The 21,075-nt window shown below is 40.0% G+C and overlaps 1 non-coding gene across 1 annotated transcript; it reads right to left on the bottom strand.

Annotated features, from left to right (window-relative positions):
* Positions 1-2,737: 2,737 nt before the first annotated feature.
* Positions 2,738-2,810, bottom strand: TRNAK-UUU (transfer RNA lysine (anticodon UUU)). Its single transcript has one exon. It is a non-coding gene; the product is annotated as a tRNA-Lys (tRNA).
* Positions 2,811-21,075: the final 18,265 nt, after the last annotated feature.

The following is a 21,075-nucleotide window of genomic DNA, read 5'->3' as shown; positions in this document are numbered from 1 at the left end:
CTCTAATGCTAAAGATTTTGTCTTATTTCTGTTTATCTTTCTTAATGTCTCAGAAAAAATGATTCATGGAAGATAGGAAATCAATCTTCTTTTGTTGAGTGAGGATATGCCCAAATGAATAAATAAGACTTATACTCTTTGCAACTGATTCCCAGCTGCAGTAGTCTTAGCTCTGTAAATAGACTATAAGCTATAACTAAGCACTAAGGAAATAAAAGCACATAAATAGGAAATAGCAGGAAAAATACAGTAGAAATTAAGTAACAGTTACTTCAAAGTATTAAACTTATCAGACACAGGCTGAAAAAAAGGCAAAGAAGAATCAACTTTGACCATTTCTCCATTCTCCAAGTGCCTGAAACAGTATGTGCTGTGTTTGTTGCAGCTCAGCTTGGAGTATGTACGTGATGGAGAAGATGGTCAACTTTTTTTTTTTTTAATCTCTTTGCCTCATTGGTTTCAGAGATTAAGACTTATTTTGCCCTTTTATCAGTTGCACTGTCTTATTTATTTGTATTTCCTATTTGCTTGTTAAGGCTACTTATTAAGGAATTGTTTTGAATGAATCATTATTTTCAGGGTTAGCAACATTAAGTAATTTTCTTCATTTTAACCATTAATTTTAATAATTTAACTGTAGATTCTTTTGGATTTCCTATTCATGTAATCATATTGTCTGAGAATAATGACAACTATACTTTTTCCTTTTTATTCTTAAAGCGTCCACAAAAGTGGTGAGAGGAGGTATCATTGTCTTATGCCTTGCCTCAAATGGAAAGCTTTTATATTGTATCATTAAGGAGGAATTCTCAAATCCTTGGTTTGGTGTTTTCAATCATTATCCTTTACATGTTGCTTCTGTCCCAGTTGGTCTTTATTTTTCATGAATCCTATTATATGGTAGAGTTTCTCACTGCATCAGCTGAGTGTCTTTCTATCCTTTTACGTTTCATTTTATTCTGAATGTTTCTTTTGATCTAACCCTCACTTCACAAATTTCCTCTTCAACTCATTTAATCTGTTGTTAAACTCATCCATTGTATTCTTAATTTCAATTACTGTATTTTTCAACAAAGTTTTTGAGCTTTTATGTGGCTCTTTTATTACTAGTGTTCCAGTTCCCTGTTGAATTTCTCAATCTTGGTTTTTATCTTCATCAACAATGTAAAATAGCAAAATATTACACTTTAAAGTCTGTATTTGATAAGTCTAATACCTCATGCGAAGAGTTGACTCATTGGAAAAGACTTTGATGCTGGGAGGGATTGGGGGCAGGAGGAGAAGAGGACGACCGAGGATGAGATGGCTGGATGGCATCACTGACTCGATGGACGCAAGTCTGAGTGAACTCCGGGAGTTGGTGATGGACAGGGAGGCCTAGGGTGCTGCGATTCATGGGGTCCCAAAGAGTCGGACACGACTGAGCGACTGAACTGAACTGCACTGAACCGAATACCTTAAAGTAACTGCTGTTTGATTATTGTCTATTTGTTCTGCTGTTTCCAGTTTATATAATTTTATTTCTCTTGTTCCTGGTTATTTTTTGCTGTGTTTAGTACATTGTGCACAACTGTTTTTAGAAATAATCTGAGGTCTAGGATAATCTTACCTTTTTTTAAAAGAGAATTAACATTTGCTCTGCGAAGCTTCTGACTGTGGTTGTGATATGCTGATTTTCACATGTAGAGATGTTGTCAAGGTGTCCTACAATCTTTTAAAAGCCTGTCTATTCTGAGTTCATCCTTAAGATGATGTTCAGGTCTCAACAGAGATCAAAGAGTGAGCCCTCCTTCTTGGTGGACTCTGGCCCCAAACTGTGTCCCCCTAACTCTGGCAGATTGTCAAAAGTACTCTGGCTCAATTTCTCAGCTTCTCAGCCACTTTATCTGGAATTGGCACAAGTCTCCAAGGGGAAAAGTGGCCCCAAATAGAAAAGGTTTCTTTCTGAGTTTCTGCCTTTTCCTGGATCTCTGTCCTTTTTTTAATGCTCCTTTGGCTCTTCAGCGCTTTCAAATAGAAGTATTTATGCCGTAGAACTTGCCCTCATTATGTAGTCTGCTATTACTGGAATCAAGATGTCTCTGTGTTCTTGACTTTTGATTGTAAATTTTTTGTGCTCCACTGTCTATACTGTTTGAAGGAGAGAATCCTTTGAAATTTATGCTTTATTTTTTTATTTTAGCACTGTGAAGTAAGTTGCTTGGATATCTAAAACCCTAGCTACCTAAAGTGGACAAAATGTTGAGGGTTTGCTGTAGAGGTCACTGGACATGTTCACACGTACTGAAAATACAGCTGGAAAAACTAGTTATAAGACAAGTGTTGAAAATAGGCTATTGAAAAGAAAATGTCCTGTCATATTTGATTTTTCTGTATCATGAAAATATTTTGTCGCTTTTCATTCCAAAACAGGTGTATCAATGTTGGTTTTTCTGCTTAGAAAAAGATTATACTATCATGATATTTCTATTCCTTAGCATAGAAATAACAAATCATAGCTAATTAATGAAAGAAAAACAGCAAATTGATTTAGAGACAAATTTGGGTTTGACTCTTTGTGACCCCATGGACTGTAGCCTGCCAGGCTCCTCTGTCCATGGGGATTCTCCAGCAACAATACTGGAGTCGATTGCCATGCCCTCCTTCAGGGGATCTTCCAAACCCAGGTATTGAACCCAGGTCTCCTGCACTGCAGGAAGATTTTTTATATCTGAGCCACCAGGGAAGCAAACAAAGAGGTCTGAACAGGGACTTGAACCCTGGACCCTCAGATTAAAAGTCTGATGCTCTACTGACTGAGCTATCTGGGCATTAGAGATACCAAAGGAACATTTCATGCAAAGATGGGCAAAATAAAGGACAGAAATGGTATGGACCTAACAGAGGCAAAACATATTTAAGAAGAGGTGGCAAGCATACACAAAAAGATCTTAACAAAAAAGATCTATACAAAAAAGATCTTAATGGCCCAGATTACCACGATGGTGTGCTCACTCACTTAGAGCCAGACATCTTGGAGTGAGAAGCCAAGTGGGCTGTAGAAAGCATCACTATGAACAAAGCTAGTGGAGGTGATGGAATTCCAGTTGAGCTATTTCAAATCCTAAAAGATGATGCTGTGAAAGTGCTGCATTCAATATGCCAGCAAATTTGGAAAACCCAGCAGTGGCCACAGGACTGGAAAAGATCAGTTTTTACTCCAATCCCAAAGAAAGGCAATGCCAAAGAATGAGCAAACTACCACACAATAGAACTCATCTCACATGCTAGTAATGCTCAAAATTCTCCAAGCTAGGTTTCAACAGTACGTGAACTGAGAACTTCCAGATGTTCAAGCTGGTTTTAGAAAAAGCAGAGGAACCAGAGATCAGATTGGCAACATCCGTTGGATCATAGAAAAAGCAAGAGAATTAGAGAAAAACATTTGTTTATTTGACTACAACTAAAGACTTTGACTGTGTGGGTCACCTCAAACTGTGGAAAATTCTTAAAGAGATGGGAATACCAGACTGCCTTACCTGCCTCTGGAGAAATCTGTATACAGGTCAAGAACAAACAGTTAGAACCAGACATGGAACAATGGACTGGTTCCAAATTGGGAAAGGAGTACGTCAAGACTGTATGTTGTCACCCTGCTTATTTAATTTATATGCAGAGTACATCATGCAAATGTACTGGAAGAAACAAAAGCTGGAATCAAGATTGCAGGGAGAAATATCAATAACCTCAGATATGCAGATAACGCCATCCTAATGGCAGAAAGTGAAGTGGAACTAAAGAGTCTCTTGATGAAAGTGAAAGAGGAGAGTGAAAAAGCTGGCTTAAAACTCAACATTCAGAAAACTAAGATCATGACATCTGGTCTCATCACTTCATGGCAAATAGATGGGGAAACAATGGAAACAGTGACAGACTTTATTTTCTTGGGCTCCAAAATCACTGATATGGTGAGTGCAGCCATGAAATTAAAAGACGCTTGCTCCTTGGAAGGAAAGCTATGACCAACCTAGACAGCATATTAAAAAGCAGAGACATCACTTTGCCAACAAAGGTCCACACAGTCAAAGGCATGGTTTTTCCAGTGGTCATGTATGGATGTGAGAGATGGACCAAGAGGGCTTAGTGCCAAAGAATTGATACTTTCAAACTGTGGTGCTGGAGAAGACTCTTGAAAGTCCCTTGGACAGTAAGGAGATCAAACCAATCAATCCTAAAGGAAACCAGCCCTGAATATTCATTGGAAGGACTGATGATGGAGCTGAAGCTCCAATACTTTGTCCACTTGATGTGAAGATCTGACTCATTGGAAAAGACCCTGATGCTGGAAAGGATTGAGGGCAAGAGGAGAAGGGGACGACAGAGGATGAGATGGTTGGATGGCATCACCAACTTGATGGACATGAGTTTGAGCAAGCTCTGGGAATTGGTGATGGACAGGGAAGCCTGGCGTACTGCAGTCCATGGGGTCACAGAGAGTTGGACATGACTGAGCGAGTAAACTGAACTTGGGCTTCATAGTTCCTTTGGATTCTTTAAAATAACAGTGAGTGGAGAAAAAATATTTAAACATTTCTTTGAAAGTTACTTTTTAAGGTTTTTATCAGAAATAATTATGGACAAGATTTATGCCAGATAGAAAGGTATCTGGCTAAGTGAGAGATACATTAAAAACAAATATAAATACTGAAAGTGAAAATAATTGACTGAATTCTTCATTTGGACTAATAATATATTTTTGTTTCCAGTTACAAAGAATGGATATAGATGAGGTTTTATCAAATACCATTCAAGATATATCTGCCAGAGTGATTTTCTTTTTAAAATAACGCAATTAAAATCAACCTTAAAATGGTTATCAATTGCACCTAGAAACAAAAACTCAAACATCACATCACTTAAAAGAAATTATCTAAATTCTATGATTTGACCTCCACTCTCTCTCCCCTCCTTCACTGGACTCTATTATTGCCTGATTCTTTTTGTATTCCTTCAACATACCAAGATGGTTTCTACCATAAATTTTTGCTGATGTTGGTCCCTTTACCTAGAGGCTTAGCTTTTGTCTTAGCTTGCCTTGTTTTTGTTGCCCAGGTTACAATGTAAATTCCTCAATGAGAATGTATCTCACAAATGGTTTAAATTAACCTCCCCTTATCTAGGTTGATCATAACTTTTCTTCCAAGGAGTGTCTTTTAATTTCATGGCTGCACTCACCATCTGCAGTGATTTTGGAGCCCCAAAAAATAAAGTCTGACACTGTTTCTACTGTTTCCCCATCTGTTTCCCATGAAGTGATGGGACCGGATGCCATGATCTTTGTTTTCTGAATGTTGAGCTTTAAGCCGACTTTTTCAGTCTCCTCTTTTACTTTCATCAAGAGGCTTTTGAGTTCCTCTTCACTTTCTGCCATAAGGGTGGTGTCATCTGCATATCTAAGGTTATTGATATTTCTCCTGGCAATCTTGATTTCAGCTTTTGTTTCTTCCAGTCCAGTGTTTCTCATGATGTACTCTGCATATAAGTTAAATAAGCAGGGTGACAACATACAGCCTTGACGTACTCCTTTTCCTATTTGGAACCAGTCTGTTGTTCCATGTCCAGTTCTAACTGTTGCTTCCTGACCTACATACAGATTTCTCAAGAGGCAGGTCAGGTGGTCTGGTATTCCCATCTCTCTCAGAATTTTCCACAGTTCATTGTAATCCCCACAGTCAAAGGCTTTGGCATAGTCAATAAGCAGAAACATTACTTTGCTGACTAAGGTCCATCTAGTCAAGGCTATGGTTTTTCCAGTAGTCATGTATGGATGTGAGAGTTGGACTGTGAAGAAGGCTGAGCACCAAAGAATTGATGCTTTTGAACTGTGGTGTTGGAGAAGACTCTTGAGAGTCCCTTGGACTGCAAGGAGATCCAACCAGTCCATTCTGAAGGAGATCGGCCCTGGGATTTCTTTGGAAGGAATGATGCTAAAGCTGAAACTCCAGTACCTTGGCCACCTCATGCGAAGAGTTGACTCATTGGAAAAGACTTTGATGCTGGGAGGGATTGGGGGCAGGAGGAGAAGGGGACAACAGAGGGTGAGATGGCTGGATGGCATCACTGACTCAATGGACGTGAGTCTGAGTGAACTCCGGGAGCTGGTGATGGACAGGGATGCCTGGCGTGCTGCGATTCATGGGGTCCCAAAGAGTCGGACATGACTGAGCGACTGAACTGAACTATCTCTGCTGCCTCTGGTTCAATCCCTTTCAATCAGATTATTTCATTTTCTTCAAAGCATGTGTATTATCTGCAATCATCCTGTCTTTTTGTTTTCTTGATGTTCTATGTCCTCTTTAGAAAATAGGCCACTTCCAGGAGTCTAGAACAGCATCTTTCACACAGTGGGTCTTGAAAATAACTCTTGATGAGCTTTCAAACGTGATATTTGAAAGGTTGTTGAAGAATACGTCAGTTACTTTAATAGAACATTTCATTTGCTGGATCAGCAAATTTTATGTCTGAAAAATTCTAGCCTAAAGAAGTCTGGCCTAAAGGGTATTAAATGTCTATCTTAAAAATGAAGACCATTCCTCAGTGTTCAAATTTGACTAGAAGATTGATCTATCCATTTATTCATCTATTTCCCTCCATCTATCTATTTTGTGTATGACATTTAGGAGACATATATATTCATATGGAAGAATGAGATCATACATACTCTGAAGAAGAAATTTGGAAGTGAATCTCATTAAAAATATTTTCTGAACAGTCTTTGCCCTCTGTCAAGCAACTAATGACGTATTTCTGATTAATTTTAAATAGTAACATTTCTACTAGGTGAAAGGCATCCCCTAACCCTCATCCCCCAGTACTGCACATACACATGGGCACGTTCTCTCAGGATTGGGATGGTATTCAGAGGAAAAAATACTGGTGCTAAGATGATAATGAAATTTCTAGTTACCATGGCTACCTTTAATCAAAGTCTATATGTATGGGAGTTCCTACATCTAGCTAAAAATGTGTAATGATATTCATCTGGCATGGAGTTTGACTAATAATTAAATCCAGTTATATTAAAAATCTACCACTATCTATCAAATGAAGATTTAGTCTTCACCTGTGTCAGGCAGAATTCAATAAAATGGCCTCTGAGCATCTTCTTTATAATCCCTAACTCTTGCCTGTGAGTGTGATGGATTTCATTCCTGTCATTAGGTTACATTATGTATTATAACAAAATTGAAGGGATTTGCAAATGCAATGAAAGTTCCACATTAATTGACTTCAGTTACTTGATAAGATTATCCGGGGTGGGTCTGGTCTGATCAGATGGGCAGCTCCATATTCAGAGCCTGATATGAACAAGGACCATGGCCACATCAAACACTTCAGGAACATGAGTAGCACACAAATTGATTCGTTTTAATTTCACAGTATTAGTGAAATAAATCCTCCCAGAAAAATGAAGAATTCTTTATAATTTGATAATTCCTTCCTAATTTTCTTGTTTAAAATTTATATTTTTGCATATACCATTCCCTCAAAACAACGATCCCTCAGGTTTTTTTTTTATATCAATTACAGTCTGCCAGTGTCCTTCAAATGCAGTAAGGCCTCTTTAACCCTTATGTGGTAAGGACCAGATGACACAGCTCCACAGACCTGGGGCCTACAAAATAGTAGACTAGGCCAAAATCCAGTAGGCTGAAGATCAGTATGAATTTTTTTTGGAATGATAAATGTCTTGATGGCAAGAGTCTTGAAACTGTTCTGCTGACAAACTCACATATTTGCCTAAGAGACAGCAGGAGGCGGATGTAGTACTAGCCATTAGGTTCTATTATGTTTAAAAGGAACATTAATTCAATTGTTTCTGGCTTAAAAGTGAACTTATATTCACACTGCATGCTGAGATTCCATCCAATGCTCCAAAACACCCACATTCATTAAGTACTTTATTGCCTTCTATTCATTTCATCCCTTTCCTAAACCACGGGCTCACTCCACAGTCATCTCCCTACCCTGCCTTGTTCATCCTTAAGAAAGGGCTCATTTCCCTTCCTTTGTGTGTTTTCTTTGCTGATTCCTAATTATTTTACTGCATTAGTCGAAGCTGTTAGCAAAATCGCCTCAAGAACAGATTTAGTAAGAGTGACAGATTTTGATTTTCATATAAAATTATAAACCCGTGTCCATGGAAACAGAAAGGAAAGCAAACCCTGATATTCTCTTCCTTTTTATCTTGCCGAGTGGCACAATGAAAAATAACCACAGTGGAAATAGCTGAGAACAATTATGTGTTGTAGCAAATCCAATATCCCAGGTGTCAGGAAGGCATGGCTCCATAGCCTGCAGATTTTGGTCTGTTGCTAAGGAGGTTCACTTACCATGTTTCAGCCACTAGAAATCCCGATGTGTGATTCTGATCTTTTATAAACCTGAAAGCAACAGAATGTTAGGTTTTGAGAAATAATTTGGAAATTGTTTGGATAGGATTACTATGACAGTTTTGAAATGACAGAGGTGTATTTACCTGTGAATACTTTCCTGGTATTCGTCAGTATACTACTGTGATGGCTGTGGAAATTTGCCATTGACATCTCCTTCAAGAGAGCCTGCTGGTGGAGCATAGTTGATGGAGACCGTCAGCTGCCCTCCTTTAGAATCCATCCCAGTGGCCCCTTTCTGATGGCTGTCCCCAGCTAATGACCAAATGGCAGAGGGAACTACGGAGGGAGAGGGGATTCTTACACATTTTGATGGCTTGAGAAAAAAAACAAATTCAGTTCTTTTGGAAGAAAATTTCTTCCATCTGACTTGAAGCTCTGCTTTCTTGGCTTATAAAGATATGAAGGGAAAAATAAAAATAGATACAGTAAGCAAATGTAGGAAAAAAATAGAGCTTATCCAAGTGAGACCTAAATATCAATCACTGGAAGAGTCTAGAAAGCAAGTAATAAGTTATCATTAAATACTTTGTGGTCTATGGTCTTGCATATTTTCCATGTTTACTGCTGCTGCTGCTGCTGCTAAGTCATTTCAGTCGTGTCTGACTGTGCGACCCCATAGATGGCAGCCTGTTAGGATCCCCCGTCCCTGGGATTCTCCAGGCAAGAACACTGGAGTGGGTTGCCATTTCCTTCTCCAATGCATGAAAGGGAAAAGGGAAAGTGAAGTCGCTCAGTTTTGTCCAGCTCTTAGCGACCCCATGGACTGCAGCCCACCAGGCTCCTCTGCCCATGGGATTTTCCAGGCAAGAGTACTGGAGTGGGTTGCCATCCATGTTTACTACTTCCATTTAATACATATACCCTGTACCTTTATGGAATATTCTTTCACTTGGCTGCATCGGGTCTTAGCTGCAGCAGGGAGAGCTTTACGGCATCAAGTGGGATATTTTTCGTTGCAGTGCCTGGACTCTAGCTGTGGCGCTCTGGCTCAGAATTTGTGGTGGGCAAGTTTAGGTCCTCTGCAGAATGTGGGATCTTAGTTCCTTGACCAGGGATCGAACCTGCATGCCTGCATGGCAAGGCAGATTCTTAACCACTGGACCACCAGGGGAGTCCTATTTATGAATATTTTCTATATTAAAAAGTTTGGAGATGAAGGGGTAAAAAGGTAATCTCTGATTTCTTCCTCTTCTTCCCTTTGCTCTTTCCCATCGTACTTTCTTCAACTTTACCTAACACAATTTTCCTCTGGGGCAGGAAGGTAGAATGGTAGAAGTGGTTCACCACCTGTAAAATCTCAAAGATCTGAACTAAGTCCCTGATGGGAGGTGACACAAGCCATCCCTGAGATGCTAAAGGATATTATTGGCTTATAATGGAGGTGAGGTGAGACTAAATATCTTCTAGGAAAATGATTTCTCATAGTTGCTTCTGCCCATCTAGTCTTCTAGCTTTGAAAAAAAAAAAAAATCAAGTTTCATGACCTTATAAAGGGAAATCCCTAAAGGGTTAACTTCCACATATCTAAATTTTATTGCTTACCTGGGTAATTCCTATTAGTAATGCCAGCTTCAATACAAACTGGTGAAAGAGAGACACCACTGCATATACAGAAATCATATCTCCATGGGTTTGCTCGCTAATTCTGTGAATTCCCTCTTGCCTCCCTGCCAGTCATCTGGAAGAAGGGAACAGGTTTCAAGCTAAATTTGGAGATCTATGAGGCATCGGATGCATGGTTGCTCTATTCATTTGAATTGAAAATTTGATCCAATTCTGGAGACTTCACAGTAAGCATCAACCTTCTGGGTTGAGCTAGAAATCTGGAAACGACACTGTAACATTATTTGCTTTGATTTAATGGAGCAAAACGATGTCTCACACCTAGCAAAAAAGCAATGGAGCAATAACACTTGCTGTACTTGTCATCTTTCTTTTCAGCTAAAAATACCAAAGAGCTTAAAAATGATCATATGCTGAAATCAGTGTTAAGTTGAACCCGTCCAGTAACCTGGGGTCTTCTCTAGGCAACCTCATTGGTGTTGTTCTCATTGTGTTAGCAAGGCATTGCCTCTGTTACTCTCCTAGATCAGCTGAGGTCGTAGTTTATAGACTGAAAATAAGGAGAAAGAGAAGCCACGAATTAATTACTATATCATTGCAGAGAATGCCAAAACAAACACCTTCTGCTGTTGCTATGACTTAATCTCCTGTTAATATGTATTTTTATACCTGAATAGTACTGAAGGCTCAAGAACACTAATGATAGTGTTGGTGAGAGCTGGATTTCACCAAGAGCATTTTTATTTTGCACAACCAATAATGGTAGGAGCTAAATCGGTAGCTATATTTCTTTTTGGGTCTCACAGAGAATTCTTCTATGGCTACAGTAATATTGGATACTCAGTTCTCAGGTAAAACATAAATGGAGTGTACTCTCAGTTGTGTCTGAGTCTTTGCGACCCCACGGACTGTAGCCTGCCAGTCTTCTCTGTCCGTGGAATTTTCCAGGCAAGAATAGTGGAGTGGGTTGCCATTTTCTTCTCCAGCCATCCAAGTAATTAAGAAAATGTATCTAATCTATGAAAAATGGCTTAACTCCAGGCCAGAGTGGGTTTAAATATTGACTGGCTGAATAATCTTCTTCTCCCTTTATTATTTTTCAAGACAATGCAGACAGTGTGGAATAGATAACAATCCTACTCTCTGTATGATGTTAATTTCTGCACCACCCAGAGTCCAAAAGCTATGCCCTGGAGGAGGGCATAGCAACTCCCTCCAGTATTCTAGCCTGGAGAATCCCATGGACAGAGGAGCCTGGCAGGCTACAGTCCATAGGGTCACAAAGAGTCGGATGCGACTGAAGCAACTGAGCACACACATGCACGAATAAGACGCAGACCTTCTCACATAGCGTGGTGTTTAACAATGAAATATCTTCTTGACCATCTGGCCGTCAACTTGTTTACATATTCAGTATACATATACCAAATGCAGACAAGGGGCTGGTGGCTAGGCCTGCAGGGTAAACAATGCAGACGTAGTCCTCATCTTTGAGTGTGACCCTTGAGAGCAGCTGGGGACACTGATCTATATAGAGACACATATACAATATCCCACTGGTTCTAAGGTACACGTGTCCTCCCCTATATTTCAATATAGTTGACATCAGGACACATCCTAAGATTGACAGAGTATCATACCCTTCTCTTTCTCTTTGTGATATGTAATACAGTAGTAGCATGTCTAACAATTGCTGGAATTCAAAATTTGATGAGGTATTTTGTGTATGTGTGTACATATATATACATATATGTGTATGTCGGAGAAGGCAATGGCACCCCACTCCAGTACTCTTGCCTGGAAAATCCCATGGATGGAGGAGCCTGGTGGGCTGCAGTCCATGGGGTTGCTGAGAGTCTGACACGACTGAGCGACTTCACTTTCACTTTTCACTTTCACGCATTGGAGAAGGAAATGGCAACCCTCTCCAGTGTTCTTGCCTGGAAAATCCCAGGGACGGGGGAGCCTGGTGGTTGCCCTCTATGGGGTCGCACAGAGTCAGACACGACTGAACTGAGTTAGCAGTAGCAGAATGTGTATGTACGTATATGTGTTTTATGAAGCTTTATGAAGCAACACTATTCTGAGGGAGACTAGCTGGGAAATGACTTTGGGTTGTTTGGTGTGGGAAGACCTCTGGACAAGCTGATGTTTCAGCTTGAGGAAGCAGGAGAACCTGCTTGGGTGAGCAGAGAGGACAGCAGGGCCCTAGGACGAGAGAACAGGCCTGTGAGTGCCCAGCTGGGGCAGAGCCAGGCCTGTCTTCGGAACAGATGAAGGCCAGGCTGCTGGACCATAGCAAGCAATAAGGCCTTTCAAAACCCCTGATGCTTTTAGCTTCTTGCAAACGTTTATTCTGGAAAGACCTTTTTCAGATCGGCTGTATTGAAGGCAGTTCCTTTGTGTTTCAGTCATTGTATGAGGGAGCAGGGGCTTTCAGAGGCTCTGCCACTGCTTGGGAAAATCAGTCCAAACTTAACCTTTTTTATTTGAATGTTTTTAACCTAAGTGTTGGGCACATATTCAATTGTAATTGAGCCAAGTAATTTGGCTTTTTGGGGGATTATGTTACAAGGTAATGTTTCTCCTGTTTTGGCTTTATACTTCTTTGATAACTTGCCATTTTAAAACAGGTACAATGTATCTTTTTTAATTGAAATACTTTGGGGGAAGGATTATTGAAATTATGTGATTTTTAACGGAAAATAATTTTGCTTGAAATTCCATGCCTATATGACGTGTATGTGTATACAGTGTGCTGGTTGTGCTGCGGAGGTTGCAATTCACAGAGCCTCAACTGTAAAGAGCAAAACTCCTCTGCATAAAGACAAAATTAACAAATAAGATTAAATATAAGTAAATGTAAATATAAAAATTACCCTAGAGTCTAAAACACAGTTTACTCTTTTAAGTAGGGAAACACAGTCCCGGAAACATGATTTATACTGAAACTGCTGCTGCTGCTGCTGCTAAGTCGCTTCAGTCGTGTCCAACTCTGTGCGACCCCGTAGACGGCAGCCCACCAGGCTCTGCCGTCCCTGGGATTCTCCAGGCAAGAACACTGGAGTGGGTTGCTGTTTCCTTCTCCAATGCATGAAAGTGAAAAGTGAAAGTGAAGTCACTGAGTCATGTCCAACTCTCAGCGACCCCATGGACTGCAGCCTACCAGGCTCCTCCATCCATGGGAGTTTCCAGGCAAGAGTACTGGAGTGGGGTGCCATTGCCTTCTCCGATACTGAAACTAGCTATTGTTAACTGCTCATATCTCCCAAACTGATGGCTAACAGCAACCAAAGAGTAAATCCATGTTAATATAATTTTATTGTAAAAAATTGTTTGAATCCTCTCCAATATGAACTACATACGGTCTTCCTCTAAGTATAGTGTAACAATGATTAGTTTATCTCAGGCACATTTACATAGGTATCTAAAACCAGAGGAAAACACTTTTCGACTATCAGATTTAAGGAACATTTCCCCCAAAAGAACCACAAAGTATTGCATTACTTTATCACATTTTAAAAATTGATCCTGGCATTTGTACACCACCATCACCACCACCAACAACAAAATCTCTACTAAAATAAGCTCAAAATATATTTTCACCATTTGACTCTCATAATTTTTTCCATAATTGTCTCCCAGGCATCTGTTTTGTGTTCCAATTTTATTTTGCTAGAGATAATTTTATATAGGCTTTTCTGAATGGTGCATCCACTTTAAAATCCAGGTGCACATTTGCAAAAAAGCACTTAGAGAAAATAAAGATAAACCTATGAAGAGTAGGAATGACCAAGATCTTTAATGAAAACAATATGGTTTCTTCAAAGAGTAGATTGCTGCCAAATTAGATGTAGGTGGGGTCATGTCTAACTCCACGTGTGCTGCGTCGAGGCTATAGAGAAGAAATCATTCCCATGAAGATCCAATGATATTTAGAAACTAGAAGTAAACCCTGCTGCTTCCCAGGAAGTAGTTTCAATGGACACTCCTACATTCTGCTGGGATTTAATTGACCACACATGGCGGAGATTGTGAAGTGAACTCAGTGGAATACATTCAGTTCCTCTATGGGAAAAGTCATCCAATCTAAACAGGATGGAGCAAAACTTGAATGCTAGCGGATGCAACAAAGACCTCTAATTTCTAAGGTGGAAGGACTCAGATGGCTTTGTAACTTTCTGTAAGTTTTTGATATGGAAATGGAAAAAACAGTAAAGTGCAGCTGAAATGACTGCATTTAAAATAAAACATGGAAGACTTTAAAAGCAGACCTAAGACAGTGAAAAGGGGAAAAGTGGCTCCTGAAATTTTAGTTAGTAATTCATGCTTAACTCAGATAGAGATGATGAATGTGTTTGCTTAGTGTACAGTAACCAGCTAAAACCCTTGGGTCACTGCGGATTCATCAATTATGACTTTGCTCTTAGATTTAGAATTGAATTGTTTGTTTAACTAATAAGGGTGCTTTTCACTGGGGGCTATTAGCATTGCAAAATGGTATTACTAGACTTGGTGCAGCAAAGAAATTTTAAAAAGAGCTCCTAAGAGGAATAGCAAAAGCAGAGCATTAAGTTGACAAGAGCACTACCTATACAGAAATAAGCTGCTATTAAAATGGAGCCTTTATAGGTTTAAGGACACCTCTTCATAGGTATGAATTTCCCTGGTAGCTCAGATGGTAAAGAATCTGTCTGTCAATTCAGGAGACCCAGGTTCAGTCTCTGAATTGAGAAGATCCCCTGGTGAAAGGAATGGCTACCCCCTCCAGTATTCTTGCCTGGAGAACTCCATGGACAGAGGAGCCTGGCAGGCTACAGTCCATAGGGTTGCAAAGAATCGGATACGGCTGAGCGATGAACACTTTCACTTTTTCTTCATACATATATGTGCCATTTTTCCCTTTCGTAGGTGGAAGATGAAGTAGAATACCACAGAGAAGTCATAGCATTCGTTTCTGTTCCTGTACCTGCCTAGCTGGTGACCCTGGGCAAACCACCGTAACTTTCTAAACCACTGTTTTTTCATTTAACAGAATGGAGACTAACACTTCTTATGGGCTTCAGATAAGATGATGCCTACCAGCACATGGTAAATGTATTGGTATAGCACCAATATCAATTAGGAAAAAGCTGGCTTAAAACTCAGCATTCAAAAAACTGAGATCATGGCATCCAGTCTTATCATTTCATGGCAAATAGATGGGGAAAAAATGGAAACGGTGACAGACTTATTTTCTTGGGCTCCAAAATCACTGCAGATGGTGACTACAGACATGAAATTAAGAGACACTTCTTCCTTGGAAGAAAAGCTAGACCAATCTAGACAGCATATTAAAAAGCAGAAGCAGACATCACTTTGCCAACAAATGTCCATCTAGTCAAAGCTATGGTTTTCCCAGTAGTCATGTATGGATGTGAGATATGGACCATAAAAAAGGCTGAGTGTCAAAGAATTGATGGTTTTGACTTGTGGTGCTAGAGAAGACTCTTGAGAGAACCTTGGACTGCAAGATCAAACCAGTCCAGTTTAGTTCAGTTGCTCAGTTGTGTCTGACTCTTTGCAACTCCATGGATTGCAGCACGCCAGGCTTCACTGTGCATCACCAACTCCCTGAGTTTGCTCAAACTCATGTAGGTCTTCCCCTTCTCATTCTACCCTTAATCTTTCCCAGCATCAGGGTCTTTTCCAGTGAGTCAGTTCTTCACATCAGGTGGCTAAATTATTGGAGTTTCAGCTTCAGCATCAGTCCTTCCAAAGAATATTGAGGACTGATTTCCTTTAAGATGGACTGGTTTGATCTCCTTGCAGTCCAAGGGACTCTCAAGAATCTTCTCCAACACCACACAAAGCATCAATTCTTTGGCACTCAGCTTTCTTTATAGCCCATCTCTCACATCTATACATGAATATTGGAAAAACCATAACTTTGACTAGAGGGACATTTGTCATCAAACCAGTCAATCCTAAGGAAACCAATGCTGAATATTCAATGGAAGGACTGTTGCTGAAGCTGAAGTTCCAATACTTTGTCCACCTGATGTGAAGAGCAAACTCATTGGAAAAGACCTTGATGCTAGGAAAGATTAAGGGCAGGAGGAGAAGGGGAGGACAGAGGATGAGATGGTTGAATGGCATCATTGGCTCAATGGACATAAGTTTGAACAGACTCTGGGAAAATAGTAAAAGACAGGGAAGCCTGGTGTGCTGCAGTCCATGGGGTCGCAAAGCGACACGGCTGAGTGACTGAACAGCAACAATCATTATTGCTGTGCTACTGCTGCTAAGTCGCTTCAGTCATGTCCGACTCTGTGCGACCCCATTGACGGCAACCCACCAGGCTCCCCCGTCCCTGGGATTCTCCAGGCAAGGACACTGGAGTGGGTTGCCATGTCCTTCTCAATGCATGAAAGTGAAAAGTGAAAGTGAAGTCGCTCAGTCATGTGCGACTCTTAGCGACCCCATGGACTGCAGCCCACCAGGCTCCTCCATCCATGGGATTTTCCAGGCAAGAGTACTGGAGTGGGGTGCCGTTGCCTTCTCCGTATTGCTGTGCTAGAAGTTTACAATGATTGGCAGAAATATGTTGGTCTACACTGCTGGTTTCTAATGCTAGAACAAATCCTTGTTTCTTTCCAGGCCTTCCTGAACAACTGAAACTCTGTCATTCGTGCAGGTTTTTCCAAAAGGTAATGACCGAATCATTTAAGTTAGACAGCAAGATATAGCTCTGAGAATAAATTTTGGCATCTCGTACTCAGCATATTTAAGACTGTCAACAGTTTTTGTTCACTCAAATGTTTCATAAGGTCAGGAGTTTAAAAAGAGATTTTCTTGATACAGTCTCTCCTTCGTTTCCCTTTGGGAAACATCATTTTGCTTCACTGCCTTCATGTTGAAGTTGGCTGGGCTTGTGCTGTGCTCAGTCATGTCCAGCTCTTTGTGACCCCATGGACTGTAGCCCGCCAGGCTCCTCTGTTCATGGGATTTATTTTTCAGGCAAGAATACTGGAGTGGGTTGCCATTTCCTTCTCCAGGGGATCTTCCTGATTCAGGGATCAAACCTGTGTCTCTTGCACTGCAGACAGACTCTTTACCACAGAGCCAATGGGGCAGCCTCAGGGCTTACAAGTTGGGAACAAACAAAGAAAAGTCCCTCCTGAGACAGACAGCAAGGAATGAATGCCTTGGGGAACTGACTGACCTCCCCAATCTCAAAGGCCAAATGGGCTCCAGACAAACCCTGAGACTGCAGGCAGTCTGAGTTAGTGGAGGTCAGCTGTGGTGCTAGGAAATTCCCCCTCTGAAAGACACGTGGGTAGCCTGGTTGAGTATCTGAAGTTTGGAAGCTGAAATAGTAAGAAGCGGGACTGACTTGGTGTGCTGGGTCTGTACAGACAAAAGCATTCTGCTTCCAAAGGAGCCAACCTCTAAGGGGTGCTGAGCAGTGAAACTTAGTGTACAGGAAAGGTTACTGAGTTACGTTGATTCCCATAACTTATGTCGCAGGCTTTATTACAAAGCAAGGTCTTTTCCAACAAGCTTATTTAACTGGGGGATTATTGTCAACTAACTGAGCATGATAGGGAAGGCAAAAGATTTTTTTATTTACTGTAAGGCCAAAGATGCAGGCTCAGGAGGATGTGGTAAAAGATCTACTTCCTGTCTATTCAAAGTGTTTACATAACAGAACGTTCGGTAGGCTCACGTTGCGGCAAATCATATAGCTTTGTTTGCAGATAACAAAATACAAATTAAAAGAAGCCACATTAAAAAAATGAGAAAACCCTGAAATTTGATTCTTTCTGGGGAGCAGTGAGTCTTGGCTGTGTGCTGTGGTGGAAAGAATATTGCATTTGGAATATGCAGACTTCAATCTAGCCGCAGTGTTGGATAAGTTATTTACCTCTGAAATTTATTTTTTTTTTTCTCATCTGTAAAGTGTGGATAATAATATCTATCAACCTTAAAAGGTTTCTAACTGATTCAAGTAAGTGAGCAGGAGAAATTTTCAAATGGTAAAACATTGCATAAATATAAGTTTTTATTCCTGTTTTTATTCACAGATTAATAAGAAAGGTGACAGATTCCAATTACTTTGCATTCATTTCAGAGGCAAGTAGGATAAATTTATGCTAAATGCATTTAGCATTTTCACTTTTGGACATTGTCAGTGAACTGAAGAAATAAACTGTCTCAAATAATATGAAGGAATTGATTACTATTAAAATTATAATTTTCTGGGCTATATCAATATATTCACATTAAATTCGAATTTAATTGCACTTCCTTCATCTTGTTGGTTGATTCTGCCACGTTAGCATAATTTAACCCACAAAACAGTCTCAAGAGGTAGACATTATTTTTCTTATTTTAAACATGGGAAAATGAAGAATGCCTAAGTTCATTTAGTAGGCTGACATAAAAACTATATTTAATTGAAAAAAGCTGGGAAAAATGACTGTATGTATACACTTTACTTAACATTGTATAACATTGTCTATGAGGACTTAATAAAGAATGGAAGGCAATTTGAAGAAATAGAAATGGCTTCGAACTAAATATTTAAACATTTTAATATCATAATACCTTTCACAACTTCTAGGAGAAAATGACACCCTTGAGGGAAATTTTGTCAGTATGATTAAAAAAAAAAACCACCCACCAAAATAAAACACCATTACTACAAGGGAAAATTAGTTTAACAATCGCTTAAACTCTGAAAGATATTAATATAATTTAATAAGAAGACCAATCTTGCCACAGAAATAGAGACGCTGTGACTTGACCTTAGGGGATGAGGGGCGTTCAGATTATAACCTCTCTGAAAACTGGAAGAAAAAAAGGCAGTGGTAAATCATGTCACTTTTCATCCTCTAACAAAGACAGGAACACAATTATGGAGCATTTCCGTGTGTCAATTAACAGTTAATATGTTATCTGCTCAGTGACATTAAGATGCGGCTCCTAAAGCCCTTTACAAAGACATTGGCTCTGATGAGTGACAGAAAACAAGCCCAGGCAGACTGGTGAAAGGAAATTCAATTATATTGCTCCTGAACTGTGCATCCTCTGGGTTGAGCTCAGAGACTGAAATACCAAAGAATAACACTAGACCCTAGATTTCCTTCAGGGAATGCCTAGTGATTTCATGATTTTGTCTCTGCTTTTAGAGGGACACACTGCAGGCAATCAGGTGGCAGATCAGACAGAAGAGTGAATGCCCTTGAATGGAAAGTGTGAGGGCTGGCATTTGTTGTTAGAGAGGCGTTTCAGAGAATGGCAGGTCACTCTGGGCCCCGATAATTCTGCGCATAATAGAACCAGGCTTTTGTCTAAGGAGTAATTCAAAACCCAGCTGTTCTCTTTGTTTATTCAAGTAGTCTGGTCTCCAAGGTGGAGGTTCATGCATCCCAGAGGTTGGCTAAAGGCAGCAACAGGGTCTGGGAAGAAAATACTGGAACTGTTACTTGTTTCTGTCTAAAAATGTAAGAAAGGGATTCAGCTTACTAGCACGTATAGAATGGCTGGTGCCAACAGTCCCCAGCAGACTTTCTGGGTGAGTTGGTTGTGTAACCTTTTATCCTGAACGGTGTGGAGCTTTCCCTGAGTGAGGAATAGAGATGAGAACGGGCTGTTAGTCTCACTCTTTTGTTTGCTTTCAGTATATTTCAAAGTAGCATTTAGTAAGTGGCTTTTCAGATTACATTGTTTTCACCAAATGCTGCTGCTGCTAAGTCGTTTCAGTCGTGTCCGACTCTGTGCGGCCCCAGAGACAGCAGCCCACCAGGCTCCCCCGTCCCTGGGATTCTCCAGGCAAGAACACTGGAGTGGGTTGTCATTTCCTTCTCCAATGCATGAAAGTGAAAAGTGAAAGTGAAATCTCTCAGTCGAGCCCGACTCTTAGCCACCCCATGGACTGCAGCCCACCAGACTCCTCCGTCCATGGGATTTTCCAGGCAAGAGTACTGGAGTGGGGTGCCATCGCCTTCTCCAAATGAGTACTTACCAAATAGACACGTGGCTTGTAAATGCCCCTTGCAGAGAAATTGCAGATTAAAAAGATACTCATAATGTAAGCACATCTCTAATGTTGTGGAGATGGCTTTTTGCTTACTCCTTACATGAGACACCTGACCAGGGGTAAGCAAAGACTGACCTGATCTATTAAAAATTAAGTACCTTTCTTTTCATTCATCAATAGTATTATTTAAAATACGGACCCATATCCACTATTTTTCAGCTTTATTGAAGTATGATAGACCAATAAAATGGTAAGCTATTTAAGATGTAAAATGTGCTGATTTAATAAATGTTAACTGAGTCATCATTATCTTACATATTTACCTTTTTTTTGATGGGAACATTTAAGTTTTAACTTCTTAGCAAATTTCAATCATACAATACAGTGTCAAGAACTTTAGTTACCATATTATTTACACATTAATCCTCAGAACTGACTCATAACTGAAAGCTTTTACATTTTACCAACCTCTCCCAATCCTCCCCACTCCCCAGCACCTAGTGACCACTTTTCTACTCTGTTCTTATGAGTTCAATCTTTTTTTTTTTTTTTCAGATTCCACATAAAAGTGATAGTGTATGGTATTTGTCTGTCTCTCTTTGGCTTGTTTCCCTTAACATGGTCCTCTCCACCTTCATCCATGTTGTCACGAAGTACAAAATTTCCTTCTTTTTTAATGGTTGAATAGTATCGCATCAAGGTGCCTGTAGGCTTGGTTTCTTTTGAGGTTTCTTTCCTTGGCTTGCAGATGGCTAGTTTCTTCCTCTGTGAGAACATGGCTTTTTCCTGTGAGCGTATATGTCTTTGTCCAAATATCCTCTTCTTATAGAGACACCAGTAATATAAGATTAGGGTTCAACTGATGACCTTATTTAACGTAATCACCCATTTAAATATCTTATTTCCAAATATGATTATGTTATGAATGGCTGAAGGTTAGGACTTTAACATATGAATTTTGGGGAGACATAATTCAGTCCATAACACCAGCCATTAAAAATCGAGTATTAAACTGAACTTATAAACATATTTTCAAATCATTGATCACAGGTT

Source organism: Ovis aries, chromosome 3 (assembly GCF_016772045.2).
Source record: "Ovis aries strain OAR_USU_Benz2616 breed Rambouillet chromosome 3, ARS-UI_Ramb_v3.0, whole genome shotgun sequence".
Taxonomy (NCBI): Eukaryota; Metazoa; Chordata; class Mammalia; order Artiodactyla; family Bovidae; genus Ovis; species Ovis aries.
The sequence above is the reverse complement of the archived record's forward strand: the minus strand, read 5'-3'. Positions and strand labels throughout refer to the sequence as shown.